The sequence below is a fragment of the Trichomycterus rosablanca genome, chromosome 7, assembly GCF_030014385.1.
Source record: "Trichomycterus rosablanca isolate fTriRos1 chromosome 7, fTriRos1.hap1, whole genome shotgun sequence".
NCBI classification, from domain to species: Eukaryota; Metazoa; Chordata; class Actinopteri; order Siluriformes; family Trichomycteridae; genus Trichomycterus; species Trichomycterus rosablanca.
The window spans coordinates 6,551,211-6,579,099 of NC_085994.1; the positions used below are offsets into that span (position 1 = coordinate 6,551,211).

Genomic DNA, 27,889 nt, shown 5'->3' on the forward strand with positions numbered 1-27,889 from the left:
AATTGTAGAACTACAAAGTGCTTCTATATGGTAAGTGGAGCTGATAAAATGGACAGTGAGTGTAGAAACATGGAGGTGGTTTCAATGTTATGGCTGATCAGTGTACTGTTCCTTTGTGATATCAAATGTCTCTTACACTGATTCAAGACCATCAAGCAGCCAACTAGATGCCTCAGCAGTAGAATCCCAGTGGAAAAGGATGAATGACTCAACCGTGCTGCTAAAAGCATAAAAGATGTATGCTTTGAAAATAGGTAGATAGTGCTTCATATGGTCGTAGGCTATTCTCGTCTTCTTAAAAGAAGTAAGGGAAAAGAAGTGGCTGAAAAATGCATGAGAACCATCACCTCAATTCTGGTGGAATTATTTGTTCAGCAGGCCTGTACATGCACCTATTCACTTAAATGTTGTCCATATAAGGGCAAAAGAGGTCTCGGCAACATCTTACATATATCACGGCTGGTGCTTCGTCACACACCAGGTATTGTTTTTTCTATTTGGGATGAGACTATGTGGCACCAAAGATGTGAACAGCATGCTCTCTACCTGTCACTCTTTATTACTGTTTATTAGGCTCTGACTAATTCATTGCAAAGAAAGATGTTCACCTTCTCTGCTCTGGCTCAGCTTTAAATATATTTATTTTCCTCCAGTCTGCATTGCACTTTTTTTTTTTTCATTTCACAAAGGATTTTAATTAAGCATTTCAATTTCAATTCAACTTATTAAAGTAAAATTTTAATAGAGAAAAAATATCTCAAATGTCAGAGCTTTTAGATACATATTTTTTCATCTATGCCGCCATGAGCAGTGAGCCCATATAAGGCAGAGAAATGATTTATATTTTATCATCCAAAGCAACACAATTTAGTGAGCAAAAATAAACTAATAATACAATGTACAGTCAAGCCGGAAAATCTGCACACCCCCTTCTCCTTCTCCACCTTTTATTACATTACAGACGCGTTTTATAATAGAATAAGTTATGTTTTTGACACAAGATTCTACACAAAATAGCCACAATGACAATTAGACATTTGTGCTAATTTATTAAAAATCAAAATGTAAAATATTATATGTACACAAGAGTGCACACTCTTTGATATGACACCCAAAAGTGAGCTGAGGTGCATTTTGTTTTCACTGATACTGCTTGAGATGTTTCTACAATTTAATCGGAGTCAATTTAATTGATTGGACATGATTGGGGATTGCCAACACCTGCCTATATAAGGTCCCACAGTTGACAGTGCATATCAGAGCAAACTCCTAGCCATGGGGTCAAAGGAATTATCTGCAGACCTCAGAAACAGGGTTGTGTAAAGGCATAGATCTGGAGCAGGGTACAAAAAGAATTGCTGCAGCTTTACAGGTCCAAAAGAGCACAGTGGCCACCATCATTCGTAAATGGAAGGACTTTGGAACCATCAAAAAATCTTCCTAGACCTGGCTGCCCGGCCAAACTGAGCGATCGGGGAAGACGGGCCTTGACGATCGTGTGATCGGGGAAGACGGGCCTTGGCAATCGTGTTTAAATGTTTGAAGCAAAAAAAAATCTCAATCTATTATAGAATGAGTCTGTAATGCAATAAAACGTGGGGAAGGTGAAAGGGGCGTGCAGACTTTCCGGCTTGACTGTAGCGTCTAAAAAAACAAGACATCTTATAATTTTTTATTTTTCACTTAGATGTTTTTGTCCTCACGTTACTTTATTGAAAGAAACTAAGTTAATTTTTTTCAAGAAACCTTACTGTGATTTCATTAGACAGTGGTAGACTATGGGTAGAGTTGTGGGTTTGAAGGCTGTGGGTTTGAATCCCAGCTCTGCCATGCAGCCACTGTTGGGCCCTTGAGCAAGGTCCTTAACCCTCTCGGCTGTCCTGCGCTCTGACCCCAGCTTCCAAACAAGCTGGGATATGCTAATTACAAACTTCATTGTACTGTACATGTGGATATGACAAATAAAGGCATTCCAATTAGACAAAATAATGGTCCTACAAGTGCAAACAATATCATACACAGTGCAGACATAATGCTGGGTAATAAAACAAAAAATGAAGAAAACAGGACCAAAAGACATTATGGGACAAAAAGACAAGTATGGTGATTGGCCAGTTCCTGGTACTGAGTGAATTTAAAGTGAAATGATAACAAAGAGGACTAGCTAAATAGTTATAATTAATATATAAGGCTGGCACTGATCCGATACTCAGTATCGGTATCGGTCCGATATTGGCCCAAGTCACTGGATCGGATATCGGATAATACGATCCGATACTGTTGCTTAATGTAAATAACACTTAATGTAAATAAGGCCATTCAGAAATGATGCACTGATCTACTTATAAAATTAAATACAATAAAAATCGCTTTATAAATGATAATTCTCTCACCTGAGATAAAGAACCTATATTGTCCCGGCTTGGAGATCTCTCACATCCTCAACGATTAATCCATTAGTGTTATGAAATAAAACAAACTACACCGTTTCCTGTTTAGCCACAGATGTCCTCTTCAAAATCCAGCAGGGTTTTTTAATAAGCGTGCTTTGGTTTTTTAGTAATCTAAAAACGTGACAGAACTTAAACGAAAATTCTCAACTCTGCGTTTGATTGACATTCACATCTTCCAATTGTAGACACACGCCGTAAATGTTTCACATGAACAACAGCTCGAACGTAAGTGAAACCAAAAATGCTGCTAAATGTTCTGTGTGTAAAAGTGAAAATAAAAACAGCAGTTTTGCAGAAGTGTGGGGCGGCACGGTGGCTTAGTGGGTAGCACTGTTGCCTCACAGCAAGAAGGTTCTGGGTATAGTATAATTAGTTATTTACTTACTAATACTCATACTCATACTTACTAATACTAATAATTCATTTCTTGCAAAAAAAAAACACCTTTGGTTCTAACAGGGTTTTCAGCAGATTTGTGTTCTTGGACTGTTATCTGCTTAAACTAGAGTAAGGTAATGTTTACTATGGAAGCACTTTTGTAAGTCGCTCTGGATAAGAGCATCTGCTAAATGCCGAAAATGTAAATGTAGCCTAACCACGTTTAATCTTAAAAAGTAAAAGAACACAACAATATAAGAACATAACACTGCTGAAACTAGATCAAATGCAAGTATATAGTCTTCTTTTAGCTCTCCACAGTAGCAGAACAGGCATTGTGGCTGGGTTAAACTGATGACCTTCTAAATTGGTTCTTTTGCTGTGGGGTCAAAAGTAAACATGGCCCACATATGGTGAGGAAACCCTTTAATCACCTCAGAGGGACTATTTTTGATTGATTAGACTAGTTCAAAAAGAACTCAAAGAACATGTTAAACAGCACGCAATTCTCTTTGACGTTGATGTACAATATAATATAACAGTGTAGCTCAGTGATCAGTTCCAGGTGGGAGCTACTGTTTAAACTGGGTGGACTATGTTGGCAGTCGCCCACTGTGTAGCTGACACGTTATTTAAACAAACCTGCCCTGCTATGACCAATCACACCCTAAAGAAATGTGGCACTATAAAATCTTACAAGTTTGGTTTTAAATGTTTTATACATTTATGCTGTAAAAGCTAATAAACATTTTATGACCGCATTGTTTATCAGTGTAGCACCTCTTGATTTGGCCATTCTTTGCCTATTCTTCTGTGCTCCAAATCTATCAGACTATGAGGGCATCTACTGTGCACAGGGTTCAGGTCTGGACTATTTAAAATCATTGATCTTCTTCTGGTGAATCAGAATCAGATTTATTGGCCAAGTATGTGGAGACACACAAGGAATTTGGTTCCAGCTGATGTTATCTCTCTAGTATAAATACAGTATACAAGCAATGTACAAGCTGCAAACAATGCTCAAGAAAAATTAAACAGAAAAACACAAAATATACAAACTATAAGACGATATACATGCAAGCCATTCTTCTGTTGATGTGGATGTATGCTTTGGGTCATTATTGTGCTAAAAAGTGAAATCCATCTTTATCTTCAGCTTTTTAGCAGAGGCCTGAAGGTTTCTGTGCCAAAATTGACTAATATTTGGGACTGTTTATGAATAAATGTTCATGTTCATGACTGAAGCATAATGCTGCCACCATCATGCTTCACTGTGTTTGTTTTTGTGCCAAACCTATCTTTTAAAATGATGGCCAAAAGCTTCAACCTTGGTCTCATCAAACCATAACACTTTTCCCACTTGCTTTTGGCAGACTTGATGTAGATTTCTGCAAAATGTAGCCAGGCTTGGATGTTTTTCTTGCTACCCTACCAACAGCCCAGATACACAAAGAATATGGGAGATTGTTGTCGGGGGTATTACACAACTAGTACTTAAAACTAGTACTAGAAATTTCTGCAGGTCCTCTTGGCAGCTTCCTGGACCAGTCTGATGTCTTGATGTCTGTTCTTCAGCTTTGAAGGATGTCCAGTTCTTGGTGATGCCACTGTTGTACCTTAGTTTATTTACTTATTGATGACCATTTTTTTGTATCCTTCTTCTGACTGATACCTTTAAACAATTAGATCCATTTGATACTTTATATGCTCTTTGTGGACTCTGGCATTTGGTGTAAGATTAAATTAAGTAAATGTCAGAGCTGAACTTTATGTTGGGTTAATCAGAGTCACTTTAATTAATAGGAGGTGTCACTGACTACTATTTAACATGAGTTTTAATATAATTGGTTTATTCTGAACACAGCTCTTATTATAAGAGGGTGTGCACGTGCTGCTTAGGTGGCGCATCCGGCTGGGCTGGGCGCCTTCATGAACAACGATTGGCTTGTTGTTCATACAGGGTGGGAAGCCGGATAGGGACCTCTGGCTTATTGATGGCGCCTGCGCAGAGTCGAGGGATAATGAGGATCAAGGTGTGGCTCTCCGTACACAAAGCTGGTCCACACATGAACTCGCCTCGTGCAGGTGAAAAGATGCAGTCGGCTACTGCACACGTGTCGGAGGGGGCGTGTGTCAGTCTCACTCTCCTCAATCAGAAGTGGGGATAAGCATCAGTAGAGAGGAAGCGTAATGCAATGGGGTAATTGGATGCGACTAGATTGGGAGAAAAATTGGGAAAAATGAGGGTGTGCACAATGCAATTACACAATTTTATTTGTAATTTATTCCCTCTAAATGATTTCATTTTTTGTTTTTGAGTCAGATTGCATGAACTATAGGTAACATTAAATAGGGAAATAAATCTGAAATGATTAAACTTGGACTTATTTTTACATTACAAAACCCTGGCATTTTTCCAGGGGTGTAGACTTTTACACTGATCAGCCATAACATTAAAACCACCTCCTTGCGCCAACAGCGCCCCGTGGGAAGTGTCCTGTGACCACTGATGAAGGTCTAGAAGATGATCAATTCAAACAGCAGCAATAGACGAGCAATCGTCTCTGACTTTACATCTACAAGGTGGATCAACTAGGTAGGAGTGTCTTATAGAGTGGACAGTGAGTGGACACAGTACTTAAAAACTCCAGCAGCGCTGCTGTGTCTGATCCACTCATACCAGCACAACACACACTAACACACCACCAACATGTCAGTGTCACTGCAGTGCTGAGAACGATCCACCACCTAAATAATACCTGCTCTGTGGTGGTCCTGTGGGGGTCCTGACCATTGAGGAACAGGGTGAAAGCAGGTTACAAAAGTATGTAGAGATATAGATGGACTACAGTCAGTAATTGTAGACCTTTTAGAACATATAGTGCTTCTATATGGTAAGTGGAGCTGATAAAATGGACAGTGTGTGTACAAACAAGGCGGTGGTTTGAATGTTATGGTTGATCAGTGTATATCCACTGTAGGTAAAGTACAGGCCCCCTGGCCCTTTAAACAACCACTTTAAAACTGTTCTGTGCTATAAGGTATTGTGCAATGAAAAAGGGGCATTAGTGCCGGCCCCTGCATTCTTGGACTCTTCTTCTTCTATCAAATTACAAAACCATTACATGCTAACATACCTACATTACCTGAGATCCATAAATGTTGCATTTTATTACACAGCAAACTACATAAAAGTGTATATTAGAATATGTTTTTACCTTACCTATTATCTACTCAGTACCATGTACTGGCCAACACTACACTTTCACTACTCTCCTTTAGTTACTTTTTTAGATGTCTGTTAGAAATGTCTGTTGTATTTATTGTACTGTTGTTTATCTGCACTGTATTACTGTACTGTATTGTCTTGTACTTTTGTTCTGTATTGCACCCTGGTCCTGGAGGAACGTTGTTTTGTTTCAATATGTACTTGTATACAGCTGAAATGACAATAAAGCTTCTCTTGAACTTGTGAACTTGAACTCTTATTTTTTAATTTATTCGTGCAAATGTAAGCCTATGCTTTAAATAGCTCAAAGTTTGTTTGTTTGTCAATTAGGATGTTTTACACTTTGGTTACATTCATGACAGGAACAGTAGTTACTCGTTGCGCAAGGTTCATTAATTCACAAAGTTATATTGAACACAGTCTTGGACAATTTAGTGTCTCCAGTTCACCTCACTTGCATGTCTTTGGATTGTTGGGGGAAACTGGAGCACCCGGAGGAAACCCACACGGACATGAAGAGAACATGCAAACTCCACGCAGAAAGGACCCGGACCGCCCCATCTAGGGATCGAACCCAGGACCTTCTTGCTGTGAGGTGACAGTGCTACAGACTTAGCCACCATGCCGCCCTAGCTCAAAGTTCTGCAGCTCATCGGCGTGTTCATTTCTTATTATCATGCACCTTTTAAACTAGATACAGAAACTAGATACTATTAATATTTTATAAATACATGATATATAATGTGGCTGAGTGGTAAGCTTACTACCACTGGGATCCAGGGTTTGAATTCCCAGCAGTGCTGTCAGATGTTTGGCTGTGTCTGGGGAAGGGGGCAGATTTGAGCCAAGGCCCTGCGATGGATTGATGTACTGTCTGGGGTGTGTTACTGCATTACACTCAGTGATTCTTGGAAAATCTGACTCACCCTGATCCTGACCAGGCTAAAGTGATGGTAAAATGCATAATAATTCAGAATAATTCATAGTAATTGATAATAAATACCTACATTTTGTATGCTATGCATGCACCATAACACCAATGTTTACATGTTCTCCCCGTGTCTGCGTGGGTTTCCTCCGGGTGCTCCGGTTTCCTCCCACAGTCCAAAGACATGCCACCAGGCTAATTGAAAACACTGAATTGTCCTATATTTACCTAGCCGCTAGATGCACAAACCAGTGCATTGTAGTGCCGGTCCCAAGCCCAGATAAAATAGGGAGGGTTGTGTCAGGAAGGGCATCCGGCGTAAAAATTGTGCCAAATCAATGCGGATCAAGATCTGCCGAGAGCCGACCCCGCAACTGAACGGGACAAAGGCCGAGTAAGAAGAAGAAGAATGTTGTATGTATGTAAGAAGTTGTTTGCTGTCTGGTGTGAGCTGCTGTAACAAACAAATTTCCTGCAAAGGAGCAATAAAGTATCTATCTATCTATCTATCTATCTATCTATCTATCTATCTATCTATCTATCTATCTATCTATCTATCTATCTATCTATCTATCCATCCATCCATCCATCCATCCATCCATCCATCCATCCATCCATCCATCTAAAACATGAAAATTAAATGTAATGACATATGCTGCTTTTTTCTAGTTTTTCTATCATAAAATAATTATAATAATATAATATTATACTGTAGTCAGACCCACCGCGACCCTGATCTGGAAAAAGCAGTAAAACAGACAATTAAAGAATAAGTCTCTTTTATTAGTCCGTCTACTTACAAAGTGGCAAATTAGCGCCCCCATCTGGATGCCTGCTTAGGCGACCACTTACAGTACCTGTGCTAAGGTGGTTGTGTTTTTGGCATACAGGAATGGCATATTACCAGTTTTTATGTTAAATCTTACAATATTTATTTCTAATCTTTATCAGAATTTAAATGCCACCCGAATGCACTGGGTACAAGGCATGCATACACCCTGGACAGGGTGACAATCCATCCTATAGATGGCATGACGTTCACTTAGTTGCACCTAGAATTAGTAGCAACTAATACCCCTTCTGGATGTGCCAAATAAAATAAAACTAGAGCACCTAGAGAAAGCCCATCAAGACAGGGTGGAACATGCCAAACTCCGTGCAGACAGTAAGCCCTCAAGACGCAATTTGCGCCAGCGCAGAGTGAATGGCGATTAGAAAGCGTGTGTCTGGAGATGACGGGACCACCAGAGTGGGTTTATTTCATTCCTATTATCTGTTTCGGACAAAGACGAAGAGGCCTCAGTGCGCGTCTCCAATCAGTCCGTCTCAGTCTGATTAGGGTCAGGCGTTTCATTCAGGACACCGCGTCTATTGTTGTCCACCTCGCACTGTTTTGTCTCGTTACCTGAATGGACACTGAAAGGACACCATGCATAGAACTTGACGGCTTATTTTAGAGCCGGGCGAGGAATGCAAGCAAGCGATAATAAAACCTGGTCCAGTTTGGAACAAAAGCTGGTCCCGGTTCCACGGTAGCGCCTCCCTAACGTGAGGAGTGGAGCGGGTGACAGCTGCGCGCGCGCGTGTGCGCTGCTCATTGTGTGTGTGTGTGTGTGTGTGTGTGTGTGTGCGCGCGAGTGAGCGCGTGTTAGTAAAGGAGGTTTCATCTCTCCAGTAGGATGAGCAGCCGCTTCTGCGCGAACGCTCCGGACGGACCGTAACCTCGCAGTTCTGTGGAGCGCGTTTGATTGCATTCACTTTCTGGACTGTTTCCACAATGCTCGGATTTCCGATGGATATTCCCGTGTGAAGAAGCGGCACCGACACGGTACAGTACTGATCCCATTCGGTTATAGTAGTAGGAGAGAGACGCGCTGCTTAAAGTAGCTGAGCGGATTGTGTTGAGATTCAAACCCTGCGAGCGGAGTTGTGTCTGAGATATACTTTCTTCCCAAACACTAAATAGAGTTCAGAGTAAAGCTTATTTGCTTTGTATTGAGTTCGCGTGTGTCCGTTTGTTTGTTTGTTTATTAGGATTTTAACATCATGTTTTACACTTTGGTTACATTCATGACACAAGATTCATCAGTTCACCAGGTTATACAGAACACAGTCATGGACAATTTAGTGTCTCCAATTCACCTCACTTGCATGTCTTTGGACTGTGGGAGGAAACCGGAGCACCCGGTGGAATCAGAATCAGACTCAGAATATCTTTATTGTCATTATACCAGGTATAAAGAAATTAAGGTGCAATACTCTCTAGTGTTATGAACAATAAACAATAAATACAAAAAAAACTAGAACTGACAAAAATTACTAAAATTTACAGAATTTACAAAGACAGCATTACAATAGAACACAAACCTGTTGTCATTTATAATAACAACAATAACACACAAATAGCACTTCTGTCAGTTTGTGGAAATTGCACATTGCCCTATTTGTAAAACGATATAACCTGAAAATTGTACAGCCCCTTGTGTATAGTGAAATTGCACAGTCCCTTGTGTATAGTGAAATTGCACAGTCCCATGTGTTTGAAAACACCTTAAATAGAGGTATTCAAGGTTCGTACTGCGGTGGGATAAAAGCTATTTCTGAGCCGGTTTGTCCTTGTCCTGATAGTCCTATAACTCAAATGAAGATACTCGCCCAACATGTGGCTCGAACCCACGACCCTGAGATTAAGGGTCTCGTGCTCTACCGACACGGGGAGAACATGCACACTCCACACAGAAAGGACCCGGACCGCCCCACCTGGGGATCGAACCCAGGACCTTCTTGCTGTGAGGCGACAGTGCTACCCACCGAGCCACCATGCCGCCCCGTGTGTGTCGTGTTTTGTGGAGTCGCACAAGTGCAGTTTAATTGCAAATCCGTTTTGTGACGTCACACTTTTAAACTTCTATAGCAACACTATATATATATATATATATATATATATATATATATATATATATATATATATATATATATATATATATATATATATATATAGAGAGAGAGAGAGAGAGAGAGAGAGAGAGAGAGAGAGAGAGAGAGAGAGAGAGAGTTTATTTATTAGGATTTTAACGTCATGTTTTACACACTTTGGTTACATTCATGACAAAAACACACATCACACATATCAAACACAGTCATGGATAATTTTGTATCTCCAATTCATCTCACTTGCATGTCTTTGGACTGTGGGAGGAAACCGGAGCTTCTGGAAGAAACCCATACAAACATGGGGAGAGCATGCAAACTCCACACAGAAAGGACCTGGACCGCCCCACCTGGGGATCGAACCCAGGACCTTTTTGCTGTGAAGCACGGCAACGCATTTGAGTCAAAAATTTTCATTCATTTTAAGCTGATTGTTGGTCTGATCAGACTGAATGCACCTTGTTTTTACTCTGATCTCAATGGTTCGGACATTTCTCTTTTTTTTATTGAATGATGCTTTTACAATTTAGACATATATGTAAAACACGCACAAACAATCCATCCTTATTTATTTTCTATTGAACTAACACGGCAGGTGCATCTTTCTTCTCAAATGATTAGTACTTGTTGATATGGTTTTATAAAGACGTATAAATAATACAAGCATGTCTCCACAGCACTTAACTGATCTCCTAATTGCCCAGCAGTTATATATAGACATTCAGTAATCATTAATTAAATCATTGTTCATTGTACTAAGTATCCTGTACAGTCCTGCCAAGCTTGAGGCTTGTAGCCTAAATATAGCTGCACTAAAACAGTGGTTCTTGAGAAGTGACAGTTGTGTGGAAATAAATACTGCTCACCAGGCCAACATTTTTCTCTTTACATAGCAGACAACTCTTGGGCATAGCAGAATCCAGTGCTGAATTAATAATGCCATAATATAGGACAGGAACAAAGAAGGAACCCCTAAACAAATTCATGAATCAAGTAGATGTGCAAATACCTATCAAAATACATATACCAAAAAGGTATGTTCACCTAACATGATAAAGAAAAGCTCTCTTTTAATTTTTAATAATATTTTTATACTTAACACTGATTAAACACCTCTGCAGTCTATACCGATGTAACACCAAACATTTAATGCTGGATAAATGTCAGATCTTATTTTACATATTTCTGTCTAATCTACTGACATATTTTACTATAAAACTGTGAAATTGTCTGATTTATTTAGGCTTGGATTATAGCAAAACCTATCATGTTATGTTTCATTTTTAATGAAATACAGATATAGGCGATATAGCAATTAGGATTAAGGTTGTTGTTTTTTTTCAGCTTGTAATATCGTGTTTATTTGGAGTCCTGTATGCAGTTCTCACTTAACTGCTATAAATCCTCCTTGTTCTTGCATTGAACTTATATGAAGCAGTTCTGTCCAGTTTAAGATAGACAGGTCTGTGTTTACTGCAGTTTGCAGATAATAATAGAGTTAAATATTTACTGGTTGACACTTTCCTTTAGGCATATATAGTCATATCAGCCAGTCCTAGAAAATATGCAGAACATTCATATGGAGCCAATTCATTCGCCCTCATGTACATACAAGCTGCTGAATCAGCCAAAGTAACATTGAAATGTACAAGTACATATAGACTGGTGACTAATCAAATAAAGGACATCATACAGTGTCTTAGAAAGGTGTTGGCATACCACCAGCCAACATGGATTCTTTGGAATGGTGCTATAGGGATGTAACCCTGTTGTTCCAAAAGAATGGCTTAATTAGTGTTTTGATGATTGTGGTCATGTGTGTTGTCTATTCAGACAGTCCAAATTCTCCTATACATGTTAATTGGGGGGAGAAAAACATTCGGTGATTCATTTTGCCCTGCCAATTGGGGCGTTGTCATTCTGACAGTGTCCACAATTTAGGATAAAATTGTTTTATCATATTAATTAGGTGGTCAAAATAACTGCATTTAGTTAAAATGATCTTTACTAATTATTTGCTTATATGAATGGATCAGCTTTAAAGCAGCCAGTCACAGATGATTTATAGATATGTGCAGACATGGATATCAAAAAATAGTGCTTTTTCTTTTGGTTTTACATTTATTTTGGTGTAAAGTACATATTTTCTTTAGATTTTTAGTGTGTAGAAGTACAACCAATTAAGTGGCCCAAAAAATCTGAAAGCGCATACAAAAATCTGACCAACAATCACATACAATAATACAGCAGCTTTGTATTATTATATTAAAATACAGCGGGACACAACACATCACTACAGGTCTTAAAGGCTTCATTAAGCTGTGATGGATACTTCAACACCCAGAATTTGTTGTTTATTTTCGTAAGTCCTTATAGGGTGCAGGAATGTGTCTGAATGGTCTGAACTGGAGCCTACAGGAGCTCTTTCACCTTTGAACCTAAGGTCAAGTAGGGTGTGTCTGTGTCAGCCCTGTCTCGAACAGTGTCTTCTTCCAACAACAATACAGAGCATCTGTTTCTGCACAGTGAACAGCATGTCGAAGACTAGTCCAGAACGTTTTCTAATTCTCCGTGTCTCATTTGGGCTCTTTAAACTGAAAATGTGACTATAATAGATTTGATGGTGAAGATTTAGATTGTATGTTAATCCCCCTGTCTGCTGGTGTCTCTGCCTTTTTTTTCCTGTTGAGGGCAATCTTCCACCCTGACCATACCAGACCGGTTGTAATTTCTCAGGGATTTGCATATGTTTAGCCTAATATCTGTGTGTTTTATTGTTGGTTGAACGTAAACAGGCAATGCTCGTACACTGAGGCTTGGGTGAGATTAGCCTACATACACAGATGAACAAGCCTGCTAACTCCTGTAGGCACAAAACAGCATCTCTAGATATAATCTTCTTCAATTAAGTCCTGTAGAATGAATATTTGTAGCTTAGATTAAATGCTTTAAGGGACATGATTATGTAGTCAGATAGTAATTTTGTCCATCTTTTAAACCTAATTTAACAAATTTATGATAAAATTATTGCTCCAATTTTTATGCTTTTCCCCCACTTGAATAGTTTGAGGGATAAATAACAGACATATTTTAAAAGCTCGAAGATGATTTAGTTTGGTTATGCTAATAAAAGTAAGACTATTTAAATGTAGTGTTATCTTCCTGACTTTGCACTTGCTGATACTGCAGCACACACTGTCAGCTATTGATTCCTTTGGAGATTCAAAATCAATTTTATGTGGGGAAAAAGAAGCCGAGCAGGTTCTTGGTCATGACCTGCAGGAGTGATATATCCATATATCCCACCTATCAGCTTGCCAGATGGCTCGTAGCATCGCCACCCTCCAACACTGTTACATGCAAGTATGAAAAGGGCGGATTGTGTGTGCCCAGGATCTTGTGATTCTCTGTGAGCATTCAGTACATGTGACCATGCCATCAGGGCTGCATGTTTTCAAAAGCTTAAAAATAGATTTTTTAAAATGTGATTTATTGTGTGATGTGTTTGGAAATGGAGTGAAAATAGCTAATTATGTTTTATTCGAAATGATCAGATTGGCATTGACGTAATTAGTATTGATGCATTTGCTTTTCCACCTAAGGACACCTTTCCAAATTGCGTTTGTTTTTTGTACTTGTATCTGTAATCTAAAAATGCCGTAATATTTCCCAGTTGATTCAACAATACTCAAGAAACCTTACAAAGAAGTGAAAATGCAGGGATTTTTAAATGCAGGAATGCTCTAGGAGGCATTTGGTCTCCACACCCCAACAATGGCAGTAAGTGTTCCATTGTGTGGAAATGATGTGGATTTGCCACACCGGTGGGTTTGAATCGCTTCTTGCAGAGGTGTGTTCAGATATCTCTGTGGAGAACAGGCAGATTTGATCAGCCTGAATGATTGATTTGGGCTTATGATTTCAGCGATATTATGACAATGCAGTGCATGGACTTTGGGCTTCATGTGATTTTCATGATCATGTATTATTTATGAACACACTAAGAAGGCTGTAGCAGAGCTGATAGTCCTAATATTTAGAATGGTTTTCGGTCTTATTATATGATCAGTTTTTGTATATTTTCAATAACTCATCTAAGGTGTTCACTGTAAATTGTATACAAAGCATTTTTCTCCATTACACTCATAGGAATAATGTACTATGTGATTCTGCCAGTATGTATAATCCTGTGATTAAAATGAAGTTGTATTTGCATAGATGCATAGATTATTATAAATCACCTCATATTACTCATTGCTAATTCTATAAATCTATGATTAAATGTATATTAATGCTTGTATTTTTAATGATAATTGCTTCTTGAAAGGCAGCTGACCCAAATAAAGGAGGGAAAATTAGATTTGACATGCATCATTCATTTTAAATATGCCTAATGGGACTGTCAAATACACCAAAGGAAATTTGAAAGGCTTTCGTTACCTGTGATTGCTTCTAAGTTTGATTTTGATATGCCCGGGTACTCAGCTGTCACAGCGGTAAATTACACTAGCATAATACCACCAGGATCTGGGGTTCAAATCCCTAGCGGTGCTATCGGCTGGTCGAGCATCTACATACAGACCCTACTGGTTGTGTGGGCTCAGGGGGAGGGGGTATTTGTATTGCACCCAGTGGTTCCGGAAAACGGGGTCCACTGCGACCCTGACAAGGATAAAGCATTGGTAAAAAGATAAAAATGAAATGGGGTAATTGTTAAAGTACGAAATACTTCATACATAATAATCATGATAAAACAACCATTAAAAAAGTAAAATCACTGATTACTGCAGAGTAGCATGTAGTTATCATGTAATATACATTTGTAGAATTGTACATTTACTGGCCACTATATTAGGTATACCCAGCTGGTACATTCATTTACCACTGACCATGTTATAAGCTAAATCTAGTGTAAATATGCACTTTAAGGGCCTATCTATTGCTGTATACACTTCAATGAGACGGGACTCATATAGGTCACATTTTTGGGCAGTGGGCCATTCTCAGTACAGCAATGAGACTAACAAGGTAGTGAAATGATAGTGGGTGTTGTCCTGATAATAATGCATTAAGAGTGCATTCAAGAGTGACTAATAGTGGTTGTTGTTCTAGGACTAGTGTATTAATAGTGACATGATAATGGGTGTTATGCTGATATTAGTGCTTGAGAAGTGATGTGGTGAGGGTTGTATCTGTGTTGGTGCATGAGGAGTGACATGGTTGACATTGTTGTAGTATTGTATGAATAGTGACATGGTGGGTGCTGTAGACACCCTGACATCAGCCTGATGACCCCCACCCTTTTTTTTCCCAGCACTGGACTCTACATTTCATTATACACACATATGTATATATTTACATATAGAATATATAGTGTTTTATTATGTAGTTGTAATTACCATACTGATGTATAATAGTAATTGCATCTCATAGATAATATTTTTTATAATTTTCTTATTTTTATTTTGTTCGACTCTATTTTATTTACTCTATTTACTGTACTTACACTGTACTGAAACTGCTGTAACACTCGAAATTCCCCCATGGGGATCAATAAAGGAATCTTATCTTATCTTACTAATTTGGAGAAATGCCTCCTCCATCTTTTTTGAAGCTTGAAAGTCTTAGCACACTTGGATGGACCATGATCCTCTCTATGTTGTTCTCAACCAGACAGTAGGAGTCACTGTTGCTGAAGCAATAAGTCTATACTTCATCCGACTCTTCCTTCCTAAGACACGGCCACTTGTGGCTTTTCCTAATGTAGTCTTATTCATTTACTATGTTTAAATATCAGTATTCATGATATTAATATTTTATAAATAAAATATTACCAATGAATGCAATCATGTGTGGTGTAATGGTAACAGCAGTGCCTGAGTTCTGGGCTGTGCTCACAAATACAGAAGGTGCATGGCTTTACATGAACCTAGCCACATTCTGATGCACTTTTAATGCCAATCCCAAGCCTGGATAAATAAGTTGGCATCAGGAAGCACATCCAATGTAAAAACTGTGCTAAACTAAATACAGTGTATCACGAAAGTGAGTACACCCCTCACATTTCTGCAAATATTTCATTATATCTTTTCATGGGACAACACTATAGACATGAAACTTGGATATAACTTAGAGTAGTCAGTGTACAGCTTGTATAGCAGTGTAGATTTACTGTCTTCTGAAAATAACTCAACACACAGCCATTAATGTCTAAATAGCTGGCAACATAAGTGAGTACACCCCACAGTGAACATGTCCAAATTGTGCCCAAATGTGTCGTTGTCCCTCCCTGGTGTCATGTGTCAAGGTCCCAGGTGTAAATGGGGAGCAGGGCTGTTAAATTTGGTGTTTTGGGTACAATTCTCTCATACTGGCCACTGGATATTCAACATGGCACCTCATGGCAAAGAACTCTCTGAGGATGTGAGAAATAGAATTGTTGCTCTCCACAAAGATGGCCTGGGCTATAAGAAGATTGCTAACACCCTGAAACTGAGCTACAGCATGGTGGCCAAGGTCATACAGCGGTTTTCCAGGACAGGTTCCACTCGGAACAGGCTTCGCCAGGGTCGACCAAAGAAGTTGAGTCCACGTGTTCGGCGTCATATCCAGAGGTTGGCTTTAAAAAATAGACACATGAGTGCTGCCAGCATTGCTGCAGAGGTTGAAGACGTGGGAGGTCAGCCTGTCAGTGCTCAGACCATACACCGCATACTGCATCAACTCGGTCTGCATGGTCGTCATCCCAGAAGGAAGCTGACGCACAAGAAAGCCCGCAAACAGTTTGCTGAAGACAAGCAGTCCAAGAACATGGATTACTGGAATGCCCTGTGGTCTGACGAGACCAAGATAAACTTGTTTGGCTCAGATGGTGTCCAGCATGTGTGGCGGCGCCCTGGTGAGAAGTACCAAGACAACTGTATCTTGCCTACAGTCAAGCATGGTGGTGGTAGCATCATGGTCTTGGGCTGCATGAGTGTTGCTGGCACTGGGGAGCTGCAGTTCATTGAGGGAAACATGAATTCCAACATGTACTGTGACATTCTGAAACAGAGCATGATCCCCTCCCTTCGAAAACTGGGCCTCATGGCAGTTTTCCAACAGGATAACGACCCCAAACACAACCTCCAAGATGACAACTGCCTTGCTGAGGAAGCTGAAGGTAAAGGTGATGGACTAAACCCAATTGAGCACCTGTGGCGCATCCTCAAGTGGAAGGTGGAGGAGTTTAAGGTGTCTAACATCCACCAGCTCCGTGATGTCATCACGGAGGAGTGGAAGAGGATTCCAGTAGCAACCTGTGCAGCTCTGGTGAATTCCATGCCCAGGAGGGTTAAGGCAGTGATAATAATGGTGGTCACACAAAATATTGACACTTTAGGCACAATTTGGACATGTTCACTGTGGGGTGTACTCACTTATGTTGCCAGCTATTTAGACATTAATGGCTGTGTGTTGAGTTATTTTCAGAAGACAGTAAATCTACACTGCTATACAAGTTGTACACTGACTACTCTAAGTTATATCCAAGTTTTATTTCTTTAGTGTTGTCCCATGAAAAGATATAATGAAATATTTGCAGAAATGTGAGGGGTGTACTCACTTTCGTGATACACTGTATGTGTTGAATGATCTCTGAGGAATTGTTCTTTCATATTTCAAATAAATAGCAGCAGCTTTATTTTCCTCACGCATGTGGTTCCTTCATACATTCATGTCACTTTGAAGCGTGTGTAATAGCTTATTGACTATTTTACTGGAGTGAGTACTTTGGAAAGGCTGCTTTAAAAGTAGCATCCTTTTCTATTCCTATAACAGCTATGTGTTTGCTTTTGTGTAAACACAATTTAATAAGTAAGTGCTGTTGTTGCTCTTCTGATTTATTACAGCTCAGTTTACATGTTTCCTTGGCAAGGTGTTGCTTGGTAAGCAAATATCTCAATATTAAATCACACCGTGCTAGGGGTAAAACACAGCCCTGGATAACTGCGTTTGAAATGCACCGTATTTTCCGGCTCCTCCTGCATGCTTCTCAGGAATTGTTCGGATGCTGGGGCTTATGCATGAGAGCGTGGGATTTTTGTTCTTTTTTGGTGCCGTTCCATGGATAGGTGTTGCACGCTCATTGTGTTTCACCAGGTTTTCGCATGCCGTGTGATGCTGAGGACAGCGCGTACATCTGTCCTGTCCCCAAACCCAGTGTGACTGGCACAGCCTCGCTCATCTATTAATCATGGAGAGCGCCTTCTTATTCCGTTGCCATAGTTTCAGGGCCTGAGACGGCGCCGGGGCTGGAGGGGAGATGGCAGGGGCCAGCAAATCCAAACAGCCTCTTAAGAAAGAAGTATGCTTAAAGGGGCCACTGTGGCTTCTGCTGGCACGGCCTTATTGTGCATGCTTGCTGGAGAAGAACTCTCTGAAATAAAGGCTATGTGACGGTTTGAACAACAATGGGTGCATGTATTTTAAATCACATTATCATCCAGTGGATAAAATTTTTTTCTAATTAATGATATTATACAGAGATGAGCTAGAAGAATAACAAATATAATTTAAATTGATTGTATGAGTGACCTTGCTAGTTTCTGAGACCATTTATTTCAGACTAAAAACACAGTGTGTATATTCAAGGGTTCCCAACCTGTGGTCTTTGGGCATTTGCATCATCCAGCATAAAGCTACAGTCCACAATTTCCACTTTAAACCTGTTATTTTTATATACAGTGTGCACCTAAAAGACCAGCTTTTGTTAATCATTATGGCCCGTTTCGGCTCAACTAAATTCATGGTTGAGAAAAACTGTATACATTAAGTGTTCCATTCAAGAATTAGTGCATGGTACCTGGGTTACTGGAGCTGGAATTCTTTATACTGGACCAGTGACTGATATGGAAATCACAGTTCCAGTTTCCTGGTACCAGAGGATCTGCTAAATTGAGCAGTAAAAATACTTTATTGAGAGTTTAGTGGTTGTCATGAATAAAAAAAATATAGATCTCGTATCATCTAACACAGACTGAACAGCACTGTAGGATAATCAACTTCATTACGTACATTTATTATATTACAGGACATCACACACTATCTTATTTATTCTAAACCTTTAATGTAAACATTTTTAGCATTTTAATACTGTATCTGGGTTACTTGAGCTGGAATTGTTCATACTGGACCGGTCACTGATAAGGAAGTCACAGTTCCAGTTTCCTGGTACCAAACAATCTGCTAAATCGAGCAGTAAAAAGACTTTATTGAGAGTTTATTGGTTGTCCTGAATAGAAAATATACTGTAGATCTCATATTATCTAACACAGACTGAACATTACTGTAAAATAATCAACTTCATTATGTTCATTTATTATATTACAGGACATCACACACTCTCTCATTCTGATATAGAGGCAAGGATCAAATCTGGGTTACTAGAAATTTATAGCATCAAAACTACTTTCTGCACTACAGTGCCACCCTGATTAGACACAAGTTCTGGAAATTACAATGTGCTTTATGCCTAGTTCACACTACACGATTTTTGCCCTGATTTTCGCTCGCTGACTGGTCGGCGGTAGATTTGCCGGCTCGGGAGCAACTCAGCGTTCGCTCTGCGATCGAAACTCGGCTCTCAATCGCTATGTGTGAACTGCTCAACAACGCAATCTGAGTGGCTCAATCGACTGAAGAAATATATCTAGCTTGTCAAATATATGGATCTGAGTCGCCCAACTGGCAATGAGTGCTGTGTCGAACAGCCAATGAGAACGCAAGATACGGGTTGAGGGGAAACGCAGAGGAGGAGTGTAAAAAGGTAGGACAGGGGGCATAATATATTTTATATCAGAATACATCGGCACACACACACACACAAAGGTTTTACCGTATTTCTGACCTTATCGTTCTCTACAAAACATAATACCAACGCTGCATTTCAAAAAAATATTTATTAACCTCCAAAGCCAAAGAGCCAAATCCACTCAGATTAATTTATTTTTTCTCCTTGATTTTATGCTGCACATCAGCACACAAACTTTGATCGCTCGCTTATTATTGACGTGCATTTTTGGACGTGGTATCATTAAACCCTTCGTCACTTCTCGTGTGTGTTTTCGTGACAGAACGTTGTTTGGGAGACCAGAGAAGCTCGCCTGCGATTCCAGTTGGTGATATACATCGTGTAGTGTGAAACTCTCTATTGCCGATCAGTCGTGTAGTGTGAAAGCCAAACCGACTTGAACGACTCCCGATTACAAGAGATCCAGTAGTGTAGTGTGAACTGTACAGCGACCTGACGACTTGGAATGTCGTGTAGTGTGAACTTGGCATTAGTGATTTTTCAGGGTGGATTAACCAGAATTGCAGTTTACAGTCTTTCAGGAAACACTTTCTAAAATGCTCTCTGAAGACCGTTATTCTTTAAACACTGGGTGCATAATGGGAATAAATTTAGTCCATTATAGAGCATTACACTGACACTTAGTGTCAATTAAGAGCCGGTCCACCTTTGCTATGTGATATATAGAAATATTAGAGTACATGGTGAAAACTCACATAGACATAAGTAGGGTTCAAACAAGGTTCACCAGCAGTACCTTTTACTTTGTGGTGCTGCCATAATTAGACATGGGGTCTGAAGCTAAAAATGTCCACCAGCATATTGTGAGTTTATGAGGTTGTCATACGGTTGGTGGTTTTGCTAGTATGGAATTAACAGGGCTCACAGTACTTCCTCTCACCTTTGGCCATATAGCTATTATCCACTATGTCAGTTATTATTCCATTACTCATCTGCCTCATCTACTCTCATATAACTATGAATTATATTGCTGTTTAAAGGCTTTACTTTACTGGTCATAATCTCGGGTTGTCCTTGCTTTGTTTTAACGGTGGTGCCACAGCTGTAACTCCTCATCATGTTGTATTTCTAGTGGGTATTTTTAGTGCCCTGAACAAGCAAAGACAGAAGCGCTATAATCATGAGTCTTTCTCCTGCGCCTTTTATGTGGCTTCAGTCCCGAATAAAGAATCTTGTCATTGTCAGTGCTGTTGGGCTGCAACCCAAGCCCGCATGATTTCACCTCGGCTTTTCATATCTGTGACCTTACCTGCACGGGCCACCCATCGGAGGTACAAAATAAGGGCTGTGGTGTTTTTTCTTTCTGCGCTGTTGGAGGCTCCCCGGTGATTCTGACGTTATATGGTTCAGTTGCATATCCCCCCTCTTCTTTGTGCAGGTGGTGCTGAAAAAAAACAAAACAGTGTGGCATTTGGAGGACTGTCAAATTCTTTTAGAGGATTGCATCATGATAAGAAGCAACTGCTGTAACATTTTGGTAAGACTCGACTCGAACCATATTTCATTTCTATTTCTATCATTTTTAAGCAAAAGCTAAATCTCTGAGATGTTTATCTTGGATGAAAAGCTTTAGTCAGGAGGATAAGGGCGACTAGATGACAGTCCCGACGATAGAAAGAATTCCTAAATATGCTTCTCATTATGTGAGCATATAGGTGTTTTAACCTTTTCCAGCATTTTTGGGGAAGCTAGCTGACTGAGCACATGCTGACAACTGCCCTGGGGAGGTTTAAACTTTCCAAGTCTCATCAGTGAAAGTTGAACAATAATGGTTCTTTGTGTACATTTATTACATATCTAATGAACAAATTGCCTCCATGTGGCAACACGTGCCTGGTAACATAAGCCCGACCACAAGGCCTCCAGTGTTCAGCCTGTGCACGTCCGTCAGTCTTGCATTTAGAAACGAGACAGGCGCACTTATCATCACTCTCAGAGGACCTGCTTAACAGCACCAACATTGTTTCCTTCCTCTCTCAAAAGGAACCACACGTGTAGAATCGGGGGTAGATCTGTAACAAATTGACTTCTGTTGGTCATATTTAAATATTCCTTTTTTGCTTTAATTATTTAAAAATCCTGAGGGTCTGTCTTCTGTCTACAGATCTTAATAAACACTGGGTATGATGAATGACAGCCAGAGCAAATATACAGAATTTTGCTTTGAAAATCACCAAAGGGGAAAAAAATTTGGTTTGATTGAATCTGGTGGGCAGAGTCTATGCAATAATTTGTCAGCACTACTGAATTACACATCTAGCTTTGTTGTTTGGATAGCTGTGGTCTGTTTGTTTTGCGTAAATGTTATTTCTGAGAGATACAGATTCAGCTCGCCGCACTCCCTTTCATAAGCAGACAATTTAGTACACATTCTTGCATTTTACCATCATTGCAGATAGAAGGAATGTGAAGATCATCATATTAGGTTCCTCTGGGCTTGCTTTGCCCGCCCGATAGCATATATGAGCTAATGCAAGCAAGGTAACCAGATAGCGAGGAATGAAACATTATCCAGATGCAGCGCTCCTGTATTACAACTGACCTACATAAAAGAGCATGAGAGATCCAGGTGTATTGTTGCCAAAGCTTCTCCTCCCTACCACACTTTGATCTTTGTCCCTCGGGGCTCATATGGATTTACGTATATCCCTGCTTCTCTCATGTTTAAATGACGCAGACCGTATCTAAAACAAACATCCTTTCAAAGGCGCAGAGCAATAAGACGGCTCAATTGGGATGGATGATGGCACCATGATGCAGCCTCACCTCTTTGTTGCCATCAGAAATCTTGGCTGAGATAGTTATCAGTAGGGGTGGGTTTATAAAATCGATTTTTCGATTCGAATCGATCTTTATTTGAACGATCCGATATCGATTCATATAAACGCGAGATCGATCTTTTAAATACGCCCCTTTTTACGGTGCACACGGAAATCTGTTACCCACTTTAATTTCGCGTGACCAGCCAGTGTTTTTTCATGCAACGAGATCTGACCTGCACATCAGTTTAGCATGGCAGAAGCTCAAGTTATGACCACTACACAACTTTTTGCACTGATTTTCGCTCGGCGACGGGTCGGTGCTGGATTCGGGAGGAACTCGGTGTTCGCTCTGCGATCAAAACTCGGCTCTCAATCAATGTGTGAAACAGCGAGGGGAAACACAGGGGAGAGGTTGTAAACAGGTGGAGCGCAATATAGTTTCTATCAGAATACATCAGCACACGAGTTTTACAGTATTTCTGACCTGATCGTTCTCTACAAAACAAAATATTTATTAACCTCCAACTCACTATAGAACAAGCCATGCTGCTCGTGTTGCCAAATCCACTCAGATTCATTTATTTCATCAGCGCACAAACTTATATCTCTCGCTACTTGTTGATGTGCATGTTTGGACGTGGTATCATTAAACCTTTCATCACTTCTCACGTGTGTTTTCGTGACAAAACGTAGTTTTGGAGAGCAGAGAAGCTCGCCTGTGATTCCCCCTGGTGATAGATGGTGTAGTGTAAAACCCCCCATCGCCGATCAGTCGTGTAGTGTGAACATTACAGCGACCAGGTGTTAATCAGAGTGTCGTGTAGTGTAAACTTGGCATAAGCTGTTCAACAGCCAGGTGTATGTTTACATTACATTTACAATGTTGTAGTGTGTCAGACATATAAAATAATAATAAAAAATGAATGTTACTGTTTTCTGTTTTGGATTAATTATTTATGTAAACAAAATACACAAATATTTTTAATAATGAGTGTTCTTTGTACAATTATCACATTCGTTCTCTGAACATCTTTACATATTTAAACAAAACCTGTTAATGTAACTCAAATATGCCTAACTGTGTTGAATCGAAATCAAATCGAATCAAATCGGAAATCGAATCGAATCGGGACCTTGTGAATCGAATCGAATCGATCCAGGAAATTAATGGCGATACCCAGCCCTAGTTATCAGTTAACCTGGCTGATTTTTTGTTTTAAGGTTTTATTATTGTTCTTACAGAAATAACAATATCAATCAATTTAATATAGGCATGTTTGCATTCCAAAGTTTAAAAATGTCAATCTAGACCATCTAGCTGTATAATACATTTTACACAGAATATTTTAAATGAAATAGTTTTTTTTTTTTTTTTATAAGTTAAGAAAAGAGAAAACAGGACAGTTAAGGACAGCTAAAGACTGTCTTTTTTTATATTTTCTTCATGCACACCCCCCCAACTTCCCCCCACCCGACTTTTAGCGCGTCCATTTGCGTCATGCTTCCTCTCCACTAATTCCGGCCCTGGCTCTGATTTGAGGAGAACGAAGCTAACCTCTCTGACATGTGGGCACCAGCCGTATGCATCTTTTCACCTGCACTAAACGAGATTAGCTGCGGATCAGCCCTGTGTACGGAGAGACACACCCTGATCAGTGCACTCCTTCCCCGTCTCTGTGCAGGCACCATCAACCAGCCAGCAGAGGTCGTAGTTGCGTCAGTTATGAGAGAGTCCCTATCCGGCTTAATGCCTCACCCCTGTATGAACAACAGGCCAATTGTTGTTCATGTGGCCGTTCAGCCCAGCCGGCAGGCAGAGCTGAGCTGAGACTCGATACGATGTATTCGAGATCCCAGCTCAGGTGTCAGTGCGTGTTTTTACCGCTGCACCACCGTCTTAAGAAGTCTTAAGTAGAGAAAGCTCACATATTAAATTAGAAATGGAATAAAGTGTAATTTTTAACATGGAGGTTCCAGGCATAAGTAAAAAGAGCCTATTTACTTATTACATGTAAAAACTACCCCTATAGAGGCAGTACGTGGTGCCCCCACCCGAAAAAATGGAAGAAAAACAAGTCAACAAAAGCAAGTTCTATACTTTTGATACACTGAGTACATTTTTTATTTATAAAGCACATTCAAAACAACTTAGGTTTTCCAAAGTGCTGAACAATAAGATAGATTTTTAGATATATTTTATTTGTCATATGTACATATACAGGTGTACAGTACTATAAAATTCTTTCTTCGTATATCACAGCTTGTTTTGGAAGCTGGGGTCAGAGCGCAGGGTCAGCTAGCATACAGCACCCCTGGAGCAGACAGGGTTTAGGGCCTTGCTCAAGGACCCAACAATTGCTGCATAGCAGAGCCTGGATTTGAACTGCCAATCTTTGGGTTGATAGCCCAAAGCTCTACCCACTAGGCTACCACTGTCCAACTATTTTAAATGTACCACTATTTTAATAGGGTTAAACAGATAAAATAGATGAAATAGATAATTGGCGATACAAAAATGTATTGTATATATATCTATTTTATTTAGAATTAGTTCAAATGTCCTGTTTTGACGCTGGTGTGATGAAGCGAATTATTTTAAAGGAAAATCAATTTTGCAGATTCTTCGAGTCATTTTGGCAGTTCTTAGTTTTGTGTAAAATAAATTGATTGGCACATCGACTGAATTCATTTGTCAGCCTCCAACATGTCAGGTTTTTTTTCATTACAATGCCCCTATTTAATTTTTAACTCGTTTCAAAATATCAAACAATTGTTGAGTCAAATCTGTCAAAAACAGAGGCAGAAAAAACAAGGCAATTACGGCCTTTTATTCAACCGGGTAGGAAAATTCACAGCATCCCATTAGACTGAATTGATGTGACACCCTGAGAGATTTTAATGCTAGTTTGCCAGCGTGAGTTGAGAGAAATTATGCATGAAGCTCCTGTTTTTTATTGCTTGTGACTGATCTGTCAGGCTTCACTGACATTTATGGCAACGTCTTTACTTTTAGTAAGGGCTCTGTCCATTCAAAAACGCATGGCGAATTCTCTAGAGTTCATAATACACCAGCCACTTACACCGATCAGCCATTACATTAAAACCACTCACTGTACATTTTATCAACTCCACTTACCATATAGAAGCACTTTGTAGTTCTACAATTACTGACTGTAGTCCATCTGTTTCTCTGCATGCTTTTTTAGCCTGCTTTCACCCTGTTCTTCAATGGTCAGGACCCCCACAGGACCACTACAGAGCAGGTATTATTTGGGTGGTGGATCATTCTCAGCACTGCAGTGACACTGACATGGTGGTGGTGTGTTAGTGTGTGTTGTGCTGGTATGAGTGGATCAGACACAGCAATGCTGCTGGAGTTTTTAAACACCTCACTGTCACTGCTGGACTGGGAATAGTCCACCAACCAAAATATCCAGCCAACAGCGCTCCTTGGGCAGCATCCTTTGACCATTTACATTTAAATTTTCTGCATTTAGCAGACACTCTTATCCAGAGCGACTTACAGAAGTGCTTCCATAGTAAACATTTCATTGGGTTTTTTTTGGGTTTTTTTTGGAAATGGAAGAAAAATGTTAGTAAATAAGTACAAGTCAGCTTAAGTGCTTAGTAAGAAGGTGGGTTTTTAATCGTTTTTTAAAGACAGCAAGAGACTCAGATGTTCGGACAGACAGAGGAAGTTCATGACCACTGATAAAGGTCAAACAGCAGCAAAAGATGAGTGATCATCTCTGACTTTACATCTGCAAGGCGGACCAACTAGGTAGGAGTGTCTAATAGAGTGGACAGTGAGTGGACACGGTATTTAAAAACTCCAGCAGTGCTGCTGTGTCTGATCCACTCATACCAGCACAACACACATTAACACACCACCACCATGTCATTGTCAGTGCAGTGCTGAGAATGATCCACCACCTAAATAATACCTGCTCTGTGGTGGTCCTGTGGGGGTCCTGACCATTAAAGAACAGGGTGAAAGCAGGTTAAAAAGGTATGTAGAGAAACAGATGGACTACAGTCAGTAATTGTAGAACTATAAAGTGCTTCTATGTGGTAAGTGGAGCTGATAAAATGGACAGTGAGTGTAGAAACAAAGGTGGTCATAATGTTATGGCTGATCGGTGTAGAGGACTATTATTTCTGCAGATTCTTCATCCATATTTGTTCTGGCTTTGTGTATTAAAGCTAAAGAAACGTCTAGTTTGATAGTATTGATTTTATGCAGTGAACTATAAAGAGCTTTTAATAGCTATTGTGATGGTTATTTATTCACACAGATGCATTGTATTACGTTTTGGAGGTTATTGAGCGGTAACTGTGATCTTGATCAATAGGACCATTAATACTTCATTTGCCCTGTATTTGTAGCCAACTGTTTCTGAATGTCCCAAAGGTCCAAAACACATTTTACTTTTCAAAAATGATTGGATACCTTATTTTTCTTTAAATCTGTTTAATTTCCTTTCTTCTGCATATCACTGTAGAGCTGACGTGAACGGAGCAGCTCAATTTCAATATCAAATAACAGCTTTCTGTGTGTAAATGTCAAACTCGAATCTTATTAACACCCTAATGACATTCATGCTCACATTATCCCACAAAATAGCCTAGAAGTACTTTGAAAGACAGCCACCGGAGGATGGTCAGAATGGTCTGCTTGGTCATGACAGCTTGGCTTGTTATTACGTTGCGAATAAACAATGCTGTCGGGATGCCAGGGTGGTGGATACTTAAGACACACACAATGGCTATGGACAGCTGCTTTACTTCGCCTGCGTGCCATGCTGGGTGGGGTGTGGCATCAGTTGCAGGTCTGGCATCTTAATGCTGCTTTAGAAGATCGGATAACGCACGGACATGTGTCAAGAGTCCGGTGTCTTCTCAGACATGTCTCAGGGATGCTGAGAGATCAAGTTTCTGGGGGTTTTCTTGGGTTAAAGAATTTGTGCACAATGTTTTATAATGGTTGACATACTGTTGTAAGTTGTTTTTGATAACTACTCTATTGAAAGTGAGTTCAAACCACATAACATTTGTATTAATTGCAACAGAATCTCTGGAACCTGGGTTCATACCCTGCAGTGGTCAATATTTATCATGCGTCTGACATTATCTACATGAATCTTTACCAGATATTGCAGGTTCCATTCTCTTTATTAAGACTATTCTGCAAGAATTTCTAACAAATCTTTGTGATGAATTGGCACCCTCTTCATGGTGTATTCCCACCTTGCAGACAGTGTTTCCAGGTTGGTTGTTGTTCAGGCCATCAATGGCTCTGTGTAGGATGAAGTGATTACTTGAGATGACATGAATACGTACAGTATATTAATGATCGTT

General features: G+C 39.8%; 1 protein-coding gene across 1 annotated transcript in view; it reads left to right on the forward strand.

Annotated features, from left to right (window-relative positions):
- The first annotated feature begins 8,658 nt into the window (after positions 1 to 8,658).
- Positions 8,659 to 27,889, forward strand: part of sema6a (sema domain, transmembrane domain (TM), and cytoplasmic domain, (semaphorin) 6A) — a 137,035-nt gene continuing 117,804 nt past the window's right edge. The window contains exon 1 of the mRNA XM_062998315.1: positions 8,659 to 8,816. The gene's annotated coding sequence lies outside the window, so the exon portion shown is untranslated. The remainder of the gene's footprint in view (positions 8,817 to 27,889) is intronic.